Raw genomic sequence first — 19,556 nt, forward strand, 5'->3', positions numbered from 1 at the left:
TTCATCTACCTTATTCTGTATACTGCATGCATTCAAGTATAACTCCTTCAGTCCTGTATTCACCCTTTTTGATTTTGTCTATCTTTTACATTGCAACTCATCCCATTGACTGCAATTTTACACCATCAAAAGCCTCTTCTTGCTAGCAGTCTCACCTACACATTGCCTGTGTTTGTTTGAAAACCAACTACCTCATTTTCAGCATTATCACTCCAGTTCCCATCACCCTATCAAATTTGTTTAAACCCACCCGAACAACTCTAGCCAACCTGCCCACAAGGATATTGGAACCCCTCGTGTTCAGGTGCATCCCATCCCTTTTGTACAGGTCATACCTCCCCCAGAAGAGATCCCAATGATCCATAAATCTGAACTTCTTCCCCCTGTAGCAGTTCCTCAGCCACACATTTACCTGCCAAATCATCCTATTCTTACCCTCACTGGTGCGTGGCACAGGCAGCAATCCAGAGATTACTACTCAGGAGGTCCTGTTTCTCAGTTTTCTACCTAGCTCCCTAAAATCTCTCTTCAGGACCTCCTCACCTTGTCTACATATATTATTGGTGCCAATATGTACCTAGACTTCTGGCTGCTCACCCTCGCCCTTGAGAAAGCCATGGACCCAATCCAAGGTATCCCTGACCCTGGCACCAGGGAGGCAACATACCATTCGGGTGTTTCTGTTGCGCTCATAGCTTCTCCAGAATAGACTGGATGAGCTTCTCCAGTATATGTTGAAGACTTTTTCTGAGTTCCTCTGGGTCGACAAGGTTCATAAGGACTCCCGTGGTATTCAAAGTTTCTGAGCTACATGCAAGGCTTCCGAGCAACATGAAATGTTTGCGATCTATATGCAATGTTCCCAAGCTATTTGCAATGTTTCCAAGCTCGTTGCAATATTTATGAGCTATTTGCAGTATTTCCGAGCTACATGCGATGTTCCCGAGCTATTTGCAATGCTTATGATCTATATGCAGTGTTTCCAAGCTAATTGCAATATTTCCAAGCTATTTGCAATGCTTGCAATCTATTTGCAACGTTTCCAAGCTATTTGCCATGTTTCCGATCGATATGCAAAGTTTCTGAATTAAATGCAATTTTTCCGAGCTAAAATGCAAAGTTTCCGGACTAAGTGCAAAGTTTATGAGCTATTTGCAATGCTTTGGAGTTACATGCACAATGTTTCCGAGCTGTTTGCAATTTTTCTGAGCTAAATGCAATGTTTCCAAACTATAAGCAATGTTCCCGAGTTATATGCGCAATACTCCCGAGTTATAAGCACAGTGTTTTCAAGTTATATGCGTGATATTTCCAAGCTATGCGCAATGTTTACGAGCTATATGCAATATTCCCGAGTTATATGCGTAGTGCTTTTGAATTATTTTATGCAGTGTCTCCAAGTTATATGCGCCATGTTCCTGAGTTATCTGCGCTGTTCTAGGCTTTCCAGTCCTGTCTTGAGAGCATCAGGTCTGTTCTGGGTTTTCCAGACCAGTCTCTAGGTCCCCTGGGCTCCTTGGGTTGTCAGGCGCTGGCCTTAATGAGGGAGGTAGGCCTTGCGTGTCTCTGCGGCAAGCCATTGAACATTGGGCTTCTAGGTTTCTCGAGCACCTGCATTTACTCTTGTTGCATGAACTACAGTCGTTCAGTTCTTGAGCTTTCTGCTTAATATTGTCAAGTTAATTGTGACGGGCACAAGTTTTCAGCTTTCTATGATTATTTAATTCAAACTCTCGATTAGCACTGTTGGTGGAGTCCTTGTGTTGAGAATGATTTGTTTCGAGGTGTCGCTCAGTTGTGCCACCGATGCTCTGTTGGAATTCTTATGTATGACATTCTTTCCGCCTCTAAATGGGGAACCTGCTATTCCTTCGTACCTGGGTTAAGTCGTTGCCAGCGATCACTGTGACAGAGTCTGCCTTTCCTTTGCACCTGGGTTGAGTTGTTGCCAGTACCAAGTCCCATCTGCAGGAGGTTCACAAAACTCCTCTCCACTGGAGGCAGTATGTGAGGAAAGCACAGCTCTACATCTTCTCACTCAGCACTGATGCGCCACAGGGGTGTGTTCTGCCCCTCGCTGATTTTCTCTCAACACCAGTGATGGTGATCCATTCTTTATGCTTTATAATTGTTGCATGTTGTTGTTTTTTGTTGCAGGTCATGCCCTGAACAACACACCACAGCAAATTCTTAATACATGTAAAGGTATATGGCAAATAAAGTTGATCCTAAGAAAGTTTAATCCCAAAGTTTGATCAGGTAATGTGTGTGGTTCCCTGATCTCGCTGCAGGACCTTGGGAGTTTCGTTATATTACTCACCCTGACATACAATAATCCAGGGGGCAAAGAGCAGGGTCAACTCGTCAGCACTGGTGAGGTTCGCCCTCTTCCTGACGGTACTTAGGCAAGATCCTTCAGACTCTGCAAATCTGAAATAAAAGAGAGCAAGAGAATGCTGGAAACACTCATCAGGACAAGCAGTGGTGAAGTATCACACCATAGTTGGCAGATGATGAACTGGTGAAGGTCAACAGGCTGTAGGGACATGCTGCCTGTTCTCCTCACAGCTGACATCAATACTGATAAAACCATTCACACCAGAAGATAGAGGAGCAGAATTAGGCCATTCGGCCTGTCACATCTGCTCCTCTATCCCATCATGGCTGATTTATTATCCCTCTCACCCCATTCTCTTACTTTTTCCCCATAACCTTTGATGCCCTGATTAATCAAGAACCTATCAACCTCCACCTTAAATATACCCAATGATTTGGCCTGCACAGCCATCTGTGGCAATGACTTCCACAGATTCAACACGCTCTGGCTAATGAAATTTTCTTCACCTCTGTTCTAAATAGACGTCCCTCATTCCTGAGTCTGGTGCTGGGCTCTCCCAGAAAAGGAAACATCCTCTCTCTATCCACTTTATCCAGACCTTTCAATATTCGATAGATTTCAATGAGATAGAAACCATAGAAACTACAGCACAGAAACAGGCCTTTTGGCCCTTCTTGGCTGTGCCGAACCATTTTCTGCCCAGTCCCACTGACCTACACATGGACCATATCCCTCCATACACCTCCCATTCATGTATCTGTCCAATTTATTCTTAAGTGTTAAAAAAGAACATGCATTTACCACCTCGTCTGGCAGTTCATTCCATAGTCCCACCACTCTCTGTGTGAAGAAGCCCTCCGTAATGTTCCCTTTAAACTTTTCCCTCCTCACCCTTAACCCATGCCCTCTGGTTTTTTTCTCCCCTTGCCTCAGTGGAAAAAGCCTGCTTGCATTCACTCTATCTATACCCATCATAATTTTATATACCTCTAACAAATCTCCCCTCATTCTTCTACGCTCCAGGGAATAAAGTCCTAACCTATTCAACCTTTCTCTGTAACTGAGTTTCTCAAGTCCTGGCAACATCCTTGTAAACCTTCTCTGCACTCTTTCAACTTTGTTTATATCCTTCCTGTAATTTGGTGACCAAAACTGAACACAATACTCCAAATTCGGCCTCACCAATGCCTTATACAACCTCATCATAACATTCCAGCTCTTATACACAATACTTCGATTAATAAAGGCCAATGTACCAAAAGCTCTCTTTACGACCCTATCTACCTGTGACGCTACTTTTAGGGAATTTTGTATCTGTATTCCCAGATCCCTCTGTTCCACTGCACTCCTCAGTGTCTTACCATTAACCCTGTATGTTCTACATTGGTTTGTCCTTCCAATGTGCAATACCTCACACTTGTCAGTATTAAACTTCATCTGCCATTTTTCAGCCCATTTTTCCAGCTGGTCCAAGTCCCTCTGCAGGCTCTGAAAACCTTCCTCACTGTCTACTACACCTCCAATCTTTGTATCATCAGCAAATTTGCTGTTCCAATTTACCACATTATCATCCAGATCATTGATATAGATGACAAATAACAATGGACCCAGCACTGATCCCTGTGGCACACCACTAGTCACAGGCCTCCACTCAGAGAAGCAATTCTCTGCTACCACTCTTTGGCTTCTTCCTTTGAGCCAATGTCTAATCCAATTTACCACCTCTCCATGTATACCTAGCGACTGAATTTTCCTAACTAACCTTCCATGCGGGACTTTGTCAAAGGCCTTACTGAAGTCCATGTAGACAATATCCACTGCCTTCCTTTCATCCACTTTCCTGGTAACCTCCTCAAAAAACTCCAATAGATTGGGCAAACATGACCTACCACGCACAAAGCCATGTTGACTCTCCCTAATAAGTCCCTGTCTATCCAAATGTTTGTAGATTCTGTCTCTTAGTACCCCCTCCAATAACTTACCTACTACCGATGTTAAATTTACTGGCCTATAATTTCCCGGATTACTTTTTGATCCTTTTTTAAACAACGGAACAACATGAGTCACTCTCCAATCCTCCGGCACCTCACCTGTAGACAGCGACAGTTTAAATATTTCTGCCAGGGCCCCTGCAATTTCAACACTAGTCTCCTTCAAGGTCCGAGGGAACACCCTGTCAGGTCCTGGGGATTTATCCACTTTAATTTTCCTCAAGGCAGCAAGGACCTCCTCCTTTTCGATCTGTACAGTTTCCATGATCTCACTACTTGTTTCCCTCAATTCCATAGACTTCATGCCAGTTTCCTTAGTAAATACAGACGCAAAAAACCTATTTAAGATCTCCCCCATTTCCTTTGGTTATGCACATAGCCGACCACTCTGATCTTCAAGAGAACCAATTTTATCCCTTACAATCCTTTTGCTCTTAATATACCTGTAAAAGCTCTTTGGATTATCCTTCACTTTGACTGCCAAGGCAACCTCATGTCTCCTTTTAGCCCTCCTGATTTCTTTCTTAAGTATTTTCTTGCACTTCTTATACTCCTCAAGTTCCTTATTTACTCCCTGCTTCCTATACACGTCATACAACTCCCTCTTCTTCTTTATCAGAGTTGCAATATCCCTTGAGAACCAAGGTTCCTTATTCCTATTCACCTTGCCTTTAATCCTGACAGGAACATCCAAATTCTGCACTCTCAAAATTTCTCCTTTGAAGGCTTCCCACCTACCGATCACATCCTTGCCAGAGAACAACCTGTCCCAATCCACGCTTTTTAGATCCTTTCTCATTTCTTCAAATTTGGCCTTCTTCTAGTTAAGAACCTCAACTCTAGGACCAGATCTATCCTTGTCCATGATCAAGTTGAAACTAATGGTGTTATGATCACTGGAACCAAAGTGCTCCCCTACACAGACTTCTGTCACTTGTCCTAACTCATTTCCTAACAGGAGATCCAATATTGCATCCCCTCTAGTTGGTCCCTCTATATATTGATTTAGAAAACTTTCCTGAACACATTTTACAAATTCTAAACCATCTGGACCCCTAACAGTATGGGAGTCCCAATCAATATATGGAAAATTAAAATCCCCTACCACCACAACTTTATGTTTCCTGCAGTTGCCTGCTATCTCTCTGCAGATTTGCTCTTCCAATTCTCGTTGACTATTGGGTGGTCTGTAATACAATCCCACTAATGTGGCCATACCTTTCCTGTTTCTCAGCTCCACCCATAAGGACTCAGTAGACAAGCCCTCTAATCTGTCCTGCCTGAGCACTGCTGTAATATTTTCCCTAACAAGCAATGCTACCTTTCATTCTTCTGCCTCGATCACATCTGATCCCCATTCATTTTTCTAAACTCCAGTGAGTACAGGCCCAGAGCTATCAAACGCTCCTCATATGTTAGCCCTTCCATTCCTGGGATCATTCTCGTGAAACTCCTCTAAACCCTCTCCAGTGCCAGCTCATCTTTTCTTAGATAAGGATCCCAAAACTGCTCACAATTGCTCCAAGTGCGGTCTGAAGAATGCCTTATAATGCTTCAGCATTACATCTTTGTTTTTGTATTCTAGTCCCCTTGAAATGATTGCTAACATTGCATTTGGCTTCCTTACGACCAGGTCAACCTGCAAGTTAACCTTAAGGGAATCCTGCACGAGGACTCCCAAGCCCCTCTGCACCTCTGGATTTTGATTTTGTTCCCCATTTAGAAAATAGTCCCAGCCTTTATTCCCTCTGCCAAAGTGCATGACCACGCACTTCCCTACACTATATTCCATCTGCCACTTATTTGCCCATTCTCCTAATCTGTCCAAGTCCTTCTACAGACACCATGATCCTCAATGCTACCTGCCCGTCAAATTGTCCACAAACTTGGCCACACAGCCATCAATTCCTTTATCCAAATCATTAACATACAATGTGAAAAGAAGTGGTCCCAACGCTGACCTCTGTGGCACACCACTAGTCACTGGCAGCCAACCAGAAAACGCCCCATTTATTCCCATTCTTTGCCTCCTCCCTTCTGTCCCTTGACACTCTTGAACTTCTGGCATACTACAAGTGTCCTCCACATTGATACAATATACTTATGCAGTTCATCTGCCATTTCTTTGCCCCCCCCCCATTACTATCTCTCCAGTGCCATTTTCCAGCAGTCCAACATCTACTCTCGCCTCTCTTTTTCTCTTTATATATCCCCAAAAAAACTTTTTATATCATTTGTGATATTATTAGCTAACTTCCCTTCATATTTCATCCCTTCTGTGTTTTTTTCAGTTGCCTTCTATCAGCTTTTAAAAATTTCAGAATCTGAATCAGGTTTATTATCACTGGCATGTGTCGTGAAATTTGTTAACTTAGCAGTAGCAGTACAATGCAATACATGATAATATAGAAAGAAAAAATAAGTAAATCAATTACAGTAAGTAAATATATGTATATTAAATAGTTAGATCAAAAATAGTGTAAACACAGAAATAATATGTATTAAAAAAAGTGAGGTAGTGTTCATCGGTGCAATGTCCATTTAGGAATCGGATGGCAGAGGGGAGGAAGCTGTTCCTGAATTGCTGAGTGTGTGCCTTCAGGCTTCTGTACCTCCTACCTGATGGCAACAGTGAGAAAAGGGCATGTCTTGGGTGATGGGGCTCCTTCATAATGGATGCCACCTTTCTGAGGCACCAATGCTTGAAGATGTCTTGGATACTATGGAGACTAGCACCCAAGATGGAGTTGACTAATTTTACAACTTTCTGTACCTTCTTTTGGTCCTGTGCAATAGCACCATCCCCCCTCCCCCCCAGTGATACAGCCTGTCAGAATGCTGTCCATGGTACACCTATCATCTATAGAAGCTTTTGAGTGTTTTAGGTGACAAACCAAATCTCCTCAAACTCCTAATGAAATAAAGCTGCTGTCTTCCCTTCTTTGTTGCTGCATCAATATGCTGGGACCAGTTTAGATCCTTAGAGATCTTGACACCCAGGAACTTGAAGCTGCTCACTCTCTCCACTTCTGATCCCTCTATGAGGATTGGTATGTGTTCCTTCGTCTTACCCTTCCTGAAGTCCACAATCAGCTCTTTCATCTTACTGACGTTGAGTGCCAGGTTGTTGCTGCGGCACCACTCCACTAGTTGGCATATCTCACTCCTGTACGCCCTCTCGTCACCATCTGAGATTTTAATAATGGTTGTATCATCAGCAAATTTATAGATGGTATTTGAGCTATACCTAGCCACACAGCCATAGATATAGAGATAGTAGAGCAGTGGGCTAAGCACACACCCCTGAGGTGCACCAGTATTGATCATCAGCAAGCAGGAGATATTATTGCCAATCGGCACTCTATTGGGACCTGCCATCTTGTGAGGGTTCACCCTCCTTAAAGACAGCCTAACATCAGCCTCTGAGACAGAGATCACAGGTTCACTGGGTGCAGCAGGGATCTTCACAACTGCAGTTATACTCTCTCTTTCAAAGTAGGCATGGAAAGCATTGAGCCCATCTGGTAATTAAGCATCACTGCCATTCATGCTGTTGGGTTTCGCTTTGTAGGAAGTAATGTCCTGCAAACCCTGCCACAGTTGTCGTGCATCCAATGTTGCCTCCAATATCACTCAGAATTGTCTCCGCATTGAAATTGCCCTCCGCAAGCCATACCTGGTTTTCTTGTACAGACCTGGGTTACCAAACTTAAATGCCACAGATTTCCCATTCCTCTAACTTTCCACGAATTTGTGCTCTATTATATGCCCTCTCTTTTGTTTTTATATTGGCTTTGACTTCCCTTGTCAGCCACAGTTGTGTCATACTGCCTTCAGAATATTTCCTCATCTTTGGGATGTATCTATCCAGCACCTTCTGAATTGCTCGCAGAAACCCCAGCCATTGCTGCTCTGCCGTCATCCCTGCCAGCATCCCCTTCCAATCAACTTTAGCCAGCTCTTCTCTCATGTCTCTGTAAATCCCTTTACTCCACTGTAATATTGATACATCTCATTTTAGCTTCTCCCTCTCAAATTGCAGGGTGATCACTGTTTCCTAAGGGTTCCTTCATCTTTAGCTTCTTAATCATATCCGGTTCATTACACAACACCCAATCCAGAATTGCTGATCCCCTAGTGGGCTCAACCACGAGCTGCTCTAAAAAGTCATCTCGGGGGTGTTGGCCAGAAGAAACTGCAGTCTGATCAAGGACAAGGGAAGCAGACAAGCCAGTTATCTTTGTTTTCCCCTTTTTGTGGTTCTTCTGATTCTTGTTCTTGGATAACCTAATCAGAGCAACTGAATGTGGACACAGGAAGCTTCAGGTAATGATCTGCTAAACCTGAGACCATTTTCAAACAAGTAGCCATTTGCTATGTAAAAGGAATGGACTCTGAACTGATTCTTACTCTGGGAAACTTTAGTCAGAGCAATAAACCTGAGACCATTCTCAGAGGAGTGGCTGCTTGTTATGTAAAATGCCAGACCTACCAAAGATGCAAGCTTTAATCTCATTGGACTCTGGGTTGCTTCATTTAACTGGTTTGGACCAGTCAGAATGTAAAGACACAAATACACAAGGCTGGGGTGGGAAGAGCCATGGAACAATGTTGGTTTGTAGCCCTGTACCATGACCAGTAAGAAGGTGACCCAGGTAGGTGAGGTGACCCTGAGCCAATGGGATAGAGATCCAATGGTTCAAATGATGAGGAACAGTATAAGAGTCAGGAGCTCCAAAAACACAGGAGCAATAACTCTCCAGCAGCCAGAGACCAACCATCGCGGATAAGGAGGACCCCACGGACACGTGGAGATCAGGACCACGAGGAACACCTGGCCAATGTACACTCCTTTCCCGGGTAATACCTTTTCTCTTTGTTGCCTGTTCATGGAGTGTCAGGGGTTCTAGTAGGGAGTGCACAGGTGGATCAGGTATGAACTCATGTGCTTTTTAGTTGAAATAATAAAAATTACTTGTTGGTAAATACAGATTCTCTGTGCCTCACTGATCATTATTACAAGGGGTGAGATTCTTGTAACAGGGGCATTCCACAAATTCTCTCTCTTGGGATCCAGCCTCAACTTGATTTTAACAATCTATCTGCATATTGAAATCCCCAATGACTAACATAACAATGCCTTTTTGACATGCTTTTTTAAAATCTCCCGCAGTAATTTGTAGGCCACATCCTGGCTACTGTTTGGAGGCCTGTAAATGTCTCCCATCAGGGTCTGCTTAGCCTTGCTGTTTCTTACCTTCACCCACAAGGATTCTACATGTTCCGATCCTATGTCTTCTCTTTCTAATGATTTGAATTCATATTAACCAGCAGAGTCACTCCTCCTCCTCTGCCTACCTGCCTGTCTTGTTGATAGATTGTGTATCCTTGGATATTAACCTTCCAACTATAATCGCCTTTCAGCCATGACAGTAGGTTTCCTGCGCGGGTACGACAAAGAGCTTGAAAAAGCAGCAAGTTTTTCGATGGGAGTCGTTGATTGGAGTACTGCGCAGATGCTACAGGAGTGTTCCCGCGCATGTCCGACAAAGAGCTTTTAAAAGCCCAGGTTCTACGAAAGAGAGATACTGCCTGGCAGAATGGTCATCGTGGGAGTGGATGTCATCGGATTAGTCTTGGGTTAGAGTAATAAGGCTTTGGCTAAACAAGGCTTTGGCGAGAACAGGCAGAGGCTAGGTAAATTCATTCCTTATTTTTATTCAACTTTTGAGAGAATAGGGTGTATGTCTACAGAGCCAGTCTTCTGTTCTGGGTGTCAGATGTGGGATTTCCAGGAGACTACCAGCCTCCCTGATGGCCACATCTGTGACAGGTGTATCAAGATGCAGCTCCTTAGAGACCGGGTTAGGGAACAGGAGCTGCAGCTCGATGACCTTCAGCTTGTTAGGGAAAGTGAAGCAGTGATAGACAGGAGCTACAGGATGTCGTCCTGTAGTACTCCTGTAGTCACCCCAAGGGGCTACAGGAGACAGATAAATGGGTGACCGTCAGGAGAGGGAAAGGAGAACATCAGATAGTGGAGAGCACCCCTGTGGCAGTCGCCTTCAACAATAAGTACTCTATTTTGAGTACTGTTGGTGGGGGGGGGGGGGGATGCCTCTGGCACTGAGTCTGGCCCTGAGGCTCCAAAGGGAATGGACGAGAATGGCAGCAGTAATTGGGGGAATAGTTCACAAGGCACAGGATAGATATGTCCCACAGATGAAGAAATTCTCAAATGGCAGGGGTAGGCAATCGTGGCTGACAAAGGAAGTTAAAGACTGCATGACAGACAAGGAAAGGGCTTATAAGGTAGCAAAAGTAAGTGGGAAATTGGATGGTTGGGAAACTTTTAAAATCCAACAAAAGTCAACTAAAAAGCTATAAGAAAGGAAAAGATGAAATATGAGGGCAGACTAGCCAATAATATAAAGCAGGATGCTTCAGGTTTTTTCAGTTATATAAAGAACAAAAGGGAGGTGAGAGTTGATACTGGACCACTGGAAAATGATGCTGGTGAGGTAGTAATGGGGGACAAAGAAATGGCAGATAAATTTAATGGGTACTTTGCATCTGTCTTCACTGTGGAACACACCAACAGTGTGCCAGAGGTCTCTGAGTGTCAGGGAGCAGGAGTAAGTACCACTGCTATTACAAAGGAAAAAATGCTAGGCAAACTCAAAGGTCTTAAGGTGGATAAGTCACCTGGACCAGGTGGACTACATCCCAGAGTCCTGAGAGAGGTGGTTGAAGAGATAATGGATGCATTGGTCACGCTCTTTCAAGAATCACTTGAGTCTGGCATGGTCCCAGGGGACAGGAAGTTTGCAAATGTCACTCCACTCTTTAAGAAGGGAGAAAGGTGAAAGAAAGGAAATTATAGGCCAGTTAGCCTAACCTCAATGGTTGGGAAAGTCTTGGAGTCTATTATTAAGGATGAGGTCTCAAGGTTCTTGAAAAGTAATGATAAAATAAGTAAAAGTCAGCGTGGTTTCTATGAAGGGAAATCTTGCCTGACAAATCTGTTAGAGTTCTTTGAGGAAGTAACAAGCAGGGTGGACAAAGGAGAGGCAGTGGATGTCATTTACTTGGATTTTCAGAAGGTGTTAGATAAGGTGCCACACATGAGGCTGCTTAACAAGATAAATTCCTATGGTGTTACAGGAAAGATACTGGCATGAATAGCAGAATGACTGACAGGCAGGAGGCAGCGAGTGGGAATAAAAGGGGCCTTTTCTGGTTGGCTGCCAGTGACTAGTGGTGTTTCTCAGAGGTCAGTATTGGGACAGCTACTTTTCACATTGTTTGTCTGATTTAGATAATGGAATTGATGGCTTTGTGGCAAAGTTTGCTGATGATACGAAGATAGATGGAGGGGTAGGATGCGCTGAGGAAGCAATGCGATTGCAGCAGGACTTGGACAAATTGGAAGGATGGGCAAAAACTTGGCAGATGGAATACAACGTTGGGAAATGTATGATAATGAATTTTGGTAAAAGGAGCAATAGTGCAGACTATTATCTAAATGGAGAGAAAGTTCAAACATCGGAGGTGCAGAGGGCCTTAGGAGTTCTCATGCAAGACTCCCAGAAGTTTAATTTACAGGTTGAGTCTGTGGTAAAGAAGGCAAATGCAATGTTGGCATTTATTTCAAGGGGAGTAGAATATAAAAGCAAGGAGATAATTCTGAGGCTTTATAAGACACTAATCAGGCTGTACTTGGAGTATTGTCAACAGTTTTAGACCCCATCTCTCAGAAAGGATGTGTTATCATTGGAGAGAGTCCAGAGGAGGTTCTGGGAATGAAGAGGTTAACATATGAGGAGTGTCTGGCAGCTTTGAGCCTGTACTCACTGGAATTTAGAAGAATACGGGGGGATCTCATTGAAACCTACCGAATGTTGTAAGGACTAGATAGGGTGGATGTGGAGAGGATGTTTCCTATGGTGGGGGTGCCCAGAACTAGAGGGCACAGCCTCAAAATTGAGGAGCGATCCTTCAGAACAGAGGTCAGGAGGAATTTTTTTAGCCAGAGTCATGAATCTGTGGAATGCTTTGCTACAAGCTGTAGTGGAGGCCAAGACTGTTGGTATATTTAAAGCGGAAGTTGATCGTTTCCTAATTGGTCAGGGAATCAGAGGATATGGTGAGAAGGCAGGTGTATGGGGTTGAGTGGGATCTAGGATCAGCCATGATGGAATGGTGGAGCAGACTCAATGGGCTGAATGGCCTAATTCTGCTCCTATGTCTTATGGTTTTATGGACTTTGTGATACCTTCTATGTTATACCTGCCAATCTCTAACTGCGCTGCAAGATCACCTACCTTATTCCATACACTGCTTGCATTCAAATATAACACCTTCAGTCCTGTATTCATCACCCTTTTTTATTTCGGCCCGCTGTTGCACTTCAAGTATTCCCACTGACAGCAATTCTGCCCTATCACCTTCCTATCACCTATGTCCTTCCTCACAGCCTCACTGCACACTGCACTCTGCACTCTGCACTGACTTGTATACCAACTGCTCCATCTTCAGCCCTATCACTCTGGTTCCTGTCCCCCTGTCAAATTAGTTCAAACCCCACCCCCAATAGCTCCAGCAAACCTGCCCAGAAGGATATTGGTCCCACTTGGGTTCAGGTGTAACCTGTCCCTTTTGTACAGGTCGTACCTTCCCCAGAAGAGATCCCAATGATCCAGAAATCTGAAACCCTGCCCCCTGCACCAGTTCCTCAACCACGCATTCACCTGCTGAATCATCCTACCCTCAATGGCATGTGGCACAGGCAGCAATCCAGGATTACTACCCTCAAGGACCAGCTTTCTACCTAACTCTCTAAATTCTCTCTTAAGGTCCCGTTCCCTTTTCCTACCAATGACGTTGGTCCCAATATGTACCGTGACTTCCGGCTGATCACCCTCCTCCTTGAGAATGCCATTGACCCGATCCGAGGTGGGTGCACAATTATTTCCTGAACGGAGTGCTGGGCTGGCTGATAGAGCATAAAATATAGAACATGCATGCTGTGCCAATCTTTTTAACCTACTCCAGTGCTGTGCAGAGGTGAGTCTGCACACGCTGGCAATGTGTGTGTTTTTTTTTTGCTTCCTCCTGCATCCAGCACACTCCAAATTCCAGTTCAGCCTACCCCTTCCCTCCTACATAGCCTGCATCTCTCCATTTTCTTTACATTTATCCAGAGAAACAGCACGGTAACATGCCCTTCCAGCCCAATAAGCCTGCGCCACCCAGTTACACCCATGTGACCAATTAACCCCCTGACACATGCATCTTTGAGAATGGGAGGAAACTGGAGCGCCTGGAGAAAACCCTCACGATTAAGGGGAGAAACTATAAACTTCATACAGCCTCTGTAAGAGTCTCTTAAATACACCTATTGTATCAGCCTCTACCACCAACCCTGGCAGCGCAGTGCATTCCAGGCATCCACCACTCTCTCTGACATCTCCCTGAAACTTTTCTCCACTCAGCTTAAGCAGATGCCCTCTGATAATGACTATTGCCACCTTGGGAAAAAGGTGATGGCTATCCACTCTATCTATGTCTATTATCATCTGATATACCTCTGTTAAGTCACTACTCATTTTCTGTCACTCCAAGGAGAAAAGCTCTAGCTTGCTCAGCCTTTCATCATAAGACATGTTCTCTAATCCAGGCAGCATCCTGGTAAATCTCCTCTGCACCCTCTCTAAAGCTTCCCCATTTTTTCTATAATGAGGTGACCAGAAATGAAAACAATATTCCACATGTAGTCTAACTAGAGGTTTATGCAGCTGCAACATTACCTTGGGGTTCTTTAACTCAATCCTCGACTAATGAAAGCCAGCACACTCTATCAACTTTCGCAGCAACTTTGAGGGATCTATGAATTTGGACCCCAAGATCGCTCTGTTCCTCCGCACTGCTAAGGCTCCCGCCATTAACCTTGCACTCTGTCTTCTCACACTTCTAGATTGAACTCCATCTGACACTTCTCCTTCCAACCCTGCATCCTGACTACATCCTTCTATATTGACTAACGACAACCTTCTATATTATCCACAATACTTTCAGCTGGAGTGTCATTTGCAAACTTACGAAACCACTTCCCCATTTCCTCCTCCAAGTTATTTATAAAAATCTCAATAAATTGGGATCCCATACAGAACCCTGCGGATCATCACTAGTCACCAACCACCAGACAGAATACACTCGACTCTGTGGGAAAGCCAATTCTGAATCCACACAGGCAAAGTTCCATGGATTCCATGCTTCCTGACTTTCTGAACGAACCTACAATGTGGAACCTTCTCAAACACCTTACTAAAATCTATATAGACCACATCCACTGCTCTACCTTCCTCAGTGTGTTTTGTCACTTCCTTAAAGAATTCAGCCTCGTGAGGCTTTACCTGTCCCAAACAAAGCCACACTGACTAATCCTAATCAGACTATGCTTCTCCAAATGCATGTAAATCCTTTCCCCTTATTTGCCCACCTCTGACATAAGACTCGTTGGTCCATGATACGCAGGATTATCCCTTTTATCTTTCTTGAACAATAGAACAACATTTGCCACACTCCAATCATCTGGTACTCCTTCTGTATCCACTGTTCTACGTGGGAAGGGGACCGAATCTTCCCACTTCTGAGGAATGGGGACGACTGGTCCCATCCCGGGGAATGTGTGTGGTGATATTTTAAACAACCAGGTATGGAAGGGGGAATACACCAGATTGGGCTCATAGTGAACAGTGCGAGGACAAAACCTGCATCTACCTTCAGCCCAATGTAGAGACCAGTCTATGGTATGCAGGCGATGTGCTGCTTTCTAGACCTGGTGTGGTTCCCCATCTGTCGCCAGCTCACTCCAGACAGCTGGCACTGGCATGCCAACAGAGAGCAGCTCTATCTGCAGCACTTACTCACATGACAGTTGAGGGAGATGTAAAACTGACCTAATATACGAACTAGGCTTCTTCCAGCTAGTTAGTGATGGTCACTTATAGCTCCCACCTCTGGCAATTTCCCAGAAAGTGGAATCTCCTGGTGATCAACCAATTCATTGCTATCCCTATTCCCATTCCGACAAGTCGAGCTATGGCCTCCTCTTTTGACACCATGAAACCACTCTCAGAGTGAATGAGAAACAGCTCATATTCCATCTAGGCAGCCTCCAAACGGATGGCATGAAATTCAATTTCTGATTCTGGTAGAGTGCTTTTTCACTCATCTACTATTTGCTGACATTTTGAATGCTCTCAACTGCCTATCACCTCCCCTGTGCCCCAGATTTATCCCTTTCACCCACAACTTTCTCCGCCTCATATCCTCCTCACATCCTTATCCTCCTCATATCCTCATAATCACATCCTCATCCTCCTCAGATCCTCATCCACACATACACACTACATTCTCCTTCTCACATCCTCATCCTCCTCACATCCTCATTCTCACATACTCACCCTCACAGCCTCACATCCTCATCTTCATCCTCACATCCCCATCCAAACATCCTGATCCTCATCCTCCTCACATCCACATCCTCATCCTTCTCATTCTTATCCTCCTCACATCCCCATCCTCCTCACATCTCCATTCTCACATCCTCATCCTCCTCACATCCCCATCCTCCTCACATCCCCATCCTCACATCCTCATCCTCCTCATATCCTCATCGTCACGTCCTCATCTTCCTTACATTCTCATCCTCGCATCCTCATCCTCCTCTCATCCTCATTTTCACATTCTCATCTTCACATCATCATCCACCTCGCATCCTCATCCTCCTTATATCCTCATCCTCCTCACATCCTCATCCTCCCCACTTCTCCATACTCTTCAAATCCTCATCCTCCTCACATCCTTATACTTCTTACATCCTCACCCACGTCATAACCCCTTACAATCCTGTTAGGAAAGATGGCACCCGCGGATTCTGCAGACCCAGGCAGTTTCTTCTACATCATCCATGAAAAATGATATTTCTGTTATCTTTATTCTTTCATTTCCTTTCAAGGTGGTTATGATTCTGTCAGAGTCCGTGGAACTGGACTGACTGGGTTGTTGGACCGACTGTGTGGACTATGTGGCTTTGCTATCTCCAGGTACTGTCTAGAAGATGTGCGCCCTTGGGGCTGGGAGGTCGGATGTTGGAAAGTGGCCATGTGTGCGACCCAGTTCCTCGATGATTTTGCCAACTGAAGCATCAAGACTGGAACACTGAGAAAGCAGTCGGTGTGTTTGCTCTTCGCTGGCTGCTGTTGAAGGAAGGCCCCTGTAATCGAGCGATTGTGCTCTCTCTTTCTCATTTGATGGAGAATCACAGCCTGTCGGTCCTCGAGACACAGGGCTTGGAGAAGCGATGCAGAAGATTGTAATATGAGATCGGCGATTTGCTGGTCTCCGCTCTCGTTATTACAGGAGTGACCTCTCTCTTGCTGGAGAGAGAGAGAGAGAGAAAGCCTGTCTGAGATACTGAAGCGCTGGGTTATGGACTGTAGTTTGATGACTCTGGATCAATGGACTCTTTGCTGCTTCTGCTGCCGCTCACATGGTGTGGGGGTAGGGGTGGGATCAGTGCTTTTGCTGGGGTGGGAGGGGGTCGAATCTGAGGAAAGCTGAATTCAGATCTGATGAAAGATTATTGACTTGAAACTTTGACCTTCTTTCTCTCTCCATGGACACTGCCTTACCCACTGAGTTTTTCTTTGTTTATATTACTGAGGGTGACATTGTCACCACTGCAGCCCAGAAATCCTCTAACTGCTCAGATTCCCTTTCGGGAACCAGCCTCGCCTCCATGGACTGAGTCTATACTTTTCATTCCTCAGTAAAGCAGCTAGCACAATCAAAGACCCCACCCACCCTGACATCTTCTCTTCTCCTTTCTTCCACTGGGCAGAAGGCACATGCGCCAGAAAGCACTTACTGCTAGGCTCAGAGACAGTTTCTATCCCATTGGTATCAGACTCTTGAACAAACCTCTTGTAGGATAAGATGGACTCTTGATTTCACAATCAACTTCACTGGGATCTTGCACTTCATCGTTTACGTGCATTATACTTTTTTTTGGTAAATTTTTCACTTTATTCTATGTTAATATTGTTTTACCTTATTACAGCTCAATGCACTGTGTAATGATTTGATCTGTATGAACAGCATGCAAGACAGTTTTTCACCATGTCTTGGTGCATGTGACAATAATAAACAGAACTAAGCCGACAGTTTTCCTCTCACGTTCCTTGTGTATCGACTCCGTCAAACGTTTACTCATCCAAGCCCTCCGTGCTATGGGGCAGCCATTGCCGGAGATGGCAGATGGACTCTGAGTGAGTGTGTAGGACCAGCATCACCATCCTCTATTGCTGGATTGTTTAGTACTTTATATGGGAGGTTCATTAAATTCACCATAGCAGATCAGTGCAGAGTCTGAAGGTGATTTTATACAAACTGAGCTGTCCAAGAAAATTTATGCATGTTCCAAATTTTGGAGGGAGGAAAATAAGGTTCAGTTTTTGCCCTAGTGCAGGAATCATGGAATTGTAAAACATAGAAACAAGCCTTTCAGCCCACTGAATCCCCACTGAGATTAACCACCCATTTACACTAATCCCACTCCATTTTGCCTACATTCCCAATGACTGTCACCCGATTCTAGCACTTACTTACACACTGGGAGCAATTTACACTGGTCGGTGAATCCCTCAGCTGTTCAGTGTTGTGTCTTTAACATTTCAGTAATATTTGAGTGATATTGTAAATATATTGGTAGATTTAGCATTCTTTGTTGTTTAAATAATTCATTATTATATGTAAAAGTACATGTATGGCATATGTCATCACGCAACTACATCATATGTACGCACCTCGCTTAAACTAATAACAAAATTAGACTTGCATTCCTGGCTCTTTTGCTTTCCTTTCAATTAGTTTTTATGTTTTGGAGTTAGAAAGCATAACAGTGGCAATGAGGACGATTTAAACAAACCCGAGATGACTACCTACCTGTTGAAGTGCAGTGAGACGTTGAGTTAAAAAATATGGCAGAAATCGGACAGCTTCACAGGTTCATAAACAGTAATTGTTATTAAAAAAAGAACAAAAATGGCTGGCTATAATGGAAAAATTGACATGTTTAATTGCAAAAAAGATAACTGGATTTTGTATACTAAGGGAATTGAGCAGTATTTTAAAGCAAATGGAATAGCCAATAAGAAATGAGTACCAGTTTTGCTGAGTGTGTTCGGCTTAAAGGCATACAGTTTGCTGAGAAGTTTGCCTGCGCCAGCCAAACCAGCCAAAATTAAATTTGCTGATTGCATGAGAGTAATGCAAGAATATTTACATTCAAACCATTGTCAATGAAGGCTGAAGGAATACTTTCCAAGGTTGAGGCAATGCCAGTGGTCCTAGTAGTCAAGGAGAATGAGTCTGTTAGGATTTGTGGTGATTTTAAGGTCACCATCAATCCAGTACTGAGAATAGATCAATATCCTCTGCCCAGGATGGAGGATATCTTTGCAAACTTTTCTGGAGGGAAATACTTCAGTGAAGTGGACTTAGCTGAGACCTACCTACAGATGGAGATGGAAGAAGAGTCCAAGACGTTTCTCACCATAAACACTCACAAAGGGCTTAATAGGCTTATTTCTGGAGTAGCATCTGTACCTGCACTCTGGCAGAAAGCTATGGACCACGCGCTGCAAGGCTGTCCAGGCCCTCACTGTTACCTGGATAGTCATAGTCATACCTCATTGATCCCGGGGGCAATGACATCATTGTTACTGGTAAGGATGACAAGGAACATCTCCAAAACCTCAAGACAGTATTTAAAAAATTAGAAGATTATGGGCTCAATGTATGACACAAGTATGAATTATTTAAACCAAGGCTCACTTACTGTGGTCACACCATTGATGCACAAGAATCACACAAATGTGCTGAGAAAATTCAAGCAGCAATGGATGCCCCAAGGCCAAAGGACATGTCATAGTTGTGGTCTGTTTTAGGATATGTCAACTATTATAACAGGTTCCTGCCAAACTTGGCTACTGGGCTCCACCCCTTGAACTCATTACTACAAATTAGGGAGAAGTGGCAATGGACAAAGGAGTGTGAGGTAGCTTTCCAAAAGGCAAAGAAAATAGCGATGTCAGACACTGTACTCACACATTATGATCCACAACATCCAGTGAAGCTTGCCATGCACTGTTCGGGATGCA

The 19,556-nt window shown here is 44.1% G+C and overlaps 1 protein-coding gene across 6 annotated transcripts in view; it reads right to left on the minus strand.

The window, feature by feature from the left end:
* LOC134340967 (G protein-activated inward rectifier potassium channel 4-like) overlaps positions 1-19,556 on the minus strand; it is an 82,176-nt gene that overhangs the window by 12,594 nt on the left and 50,026 nt on the right. For 2 of the 6 annotated variants that reach the window (XM_063038626.1, XM_063038623.1), the window contains one exon: positions 2,321-2,430. The exons of 2 other annotated variants lie outside the window; for them this stretch is intronic. The gene's annotated coding sequence lies outside the window, so the exon portion shown is untranslated. Of the gene's footprint in view, positions 1-2,320; positions 2,431-7,400; positions 7,512-19,503 lie in introns of those variants that run through there. 2 more of the 6 variants (XM_063038622.1, XM_063038627.1) reach the window with 2 other exon arrangements.

Source organism: Mobula hypostoma, chromosome X2 (genome assembly GCF_963921235.1).
Source record: "Mobula hypostoma chromosome X2, sMobHyp1.1, whole genome shotgun sequence".
Lineage (NCBI taxonomy): Eukaryota > Metazoa > Chordata > Chondrichthyes > Myliobatiformes > Myliobatidae > Mobula > Mobula hypostoma.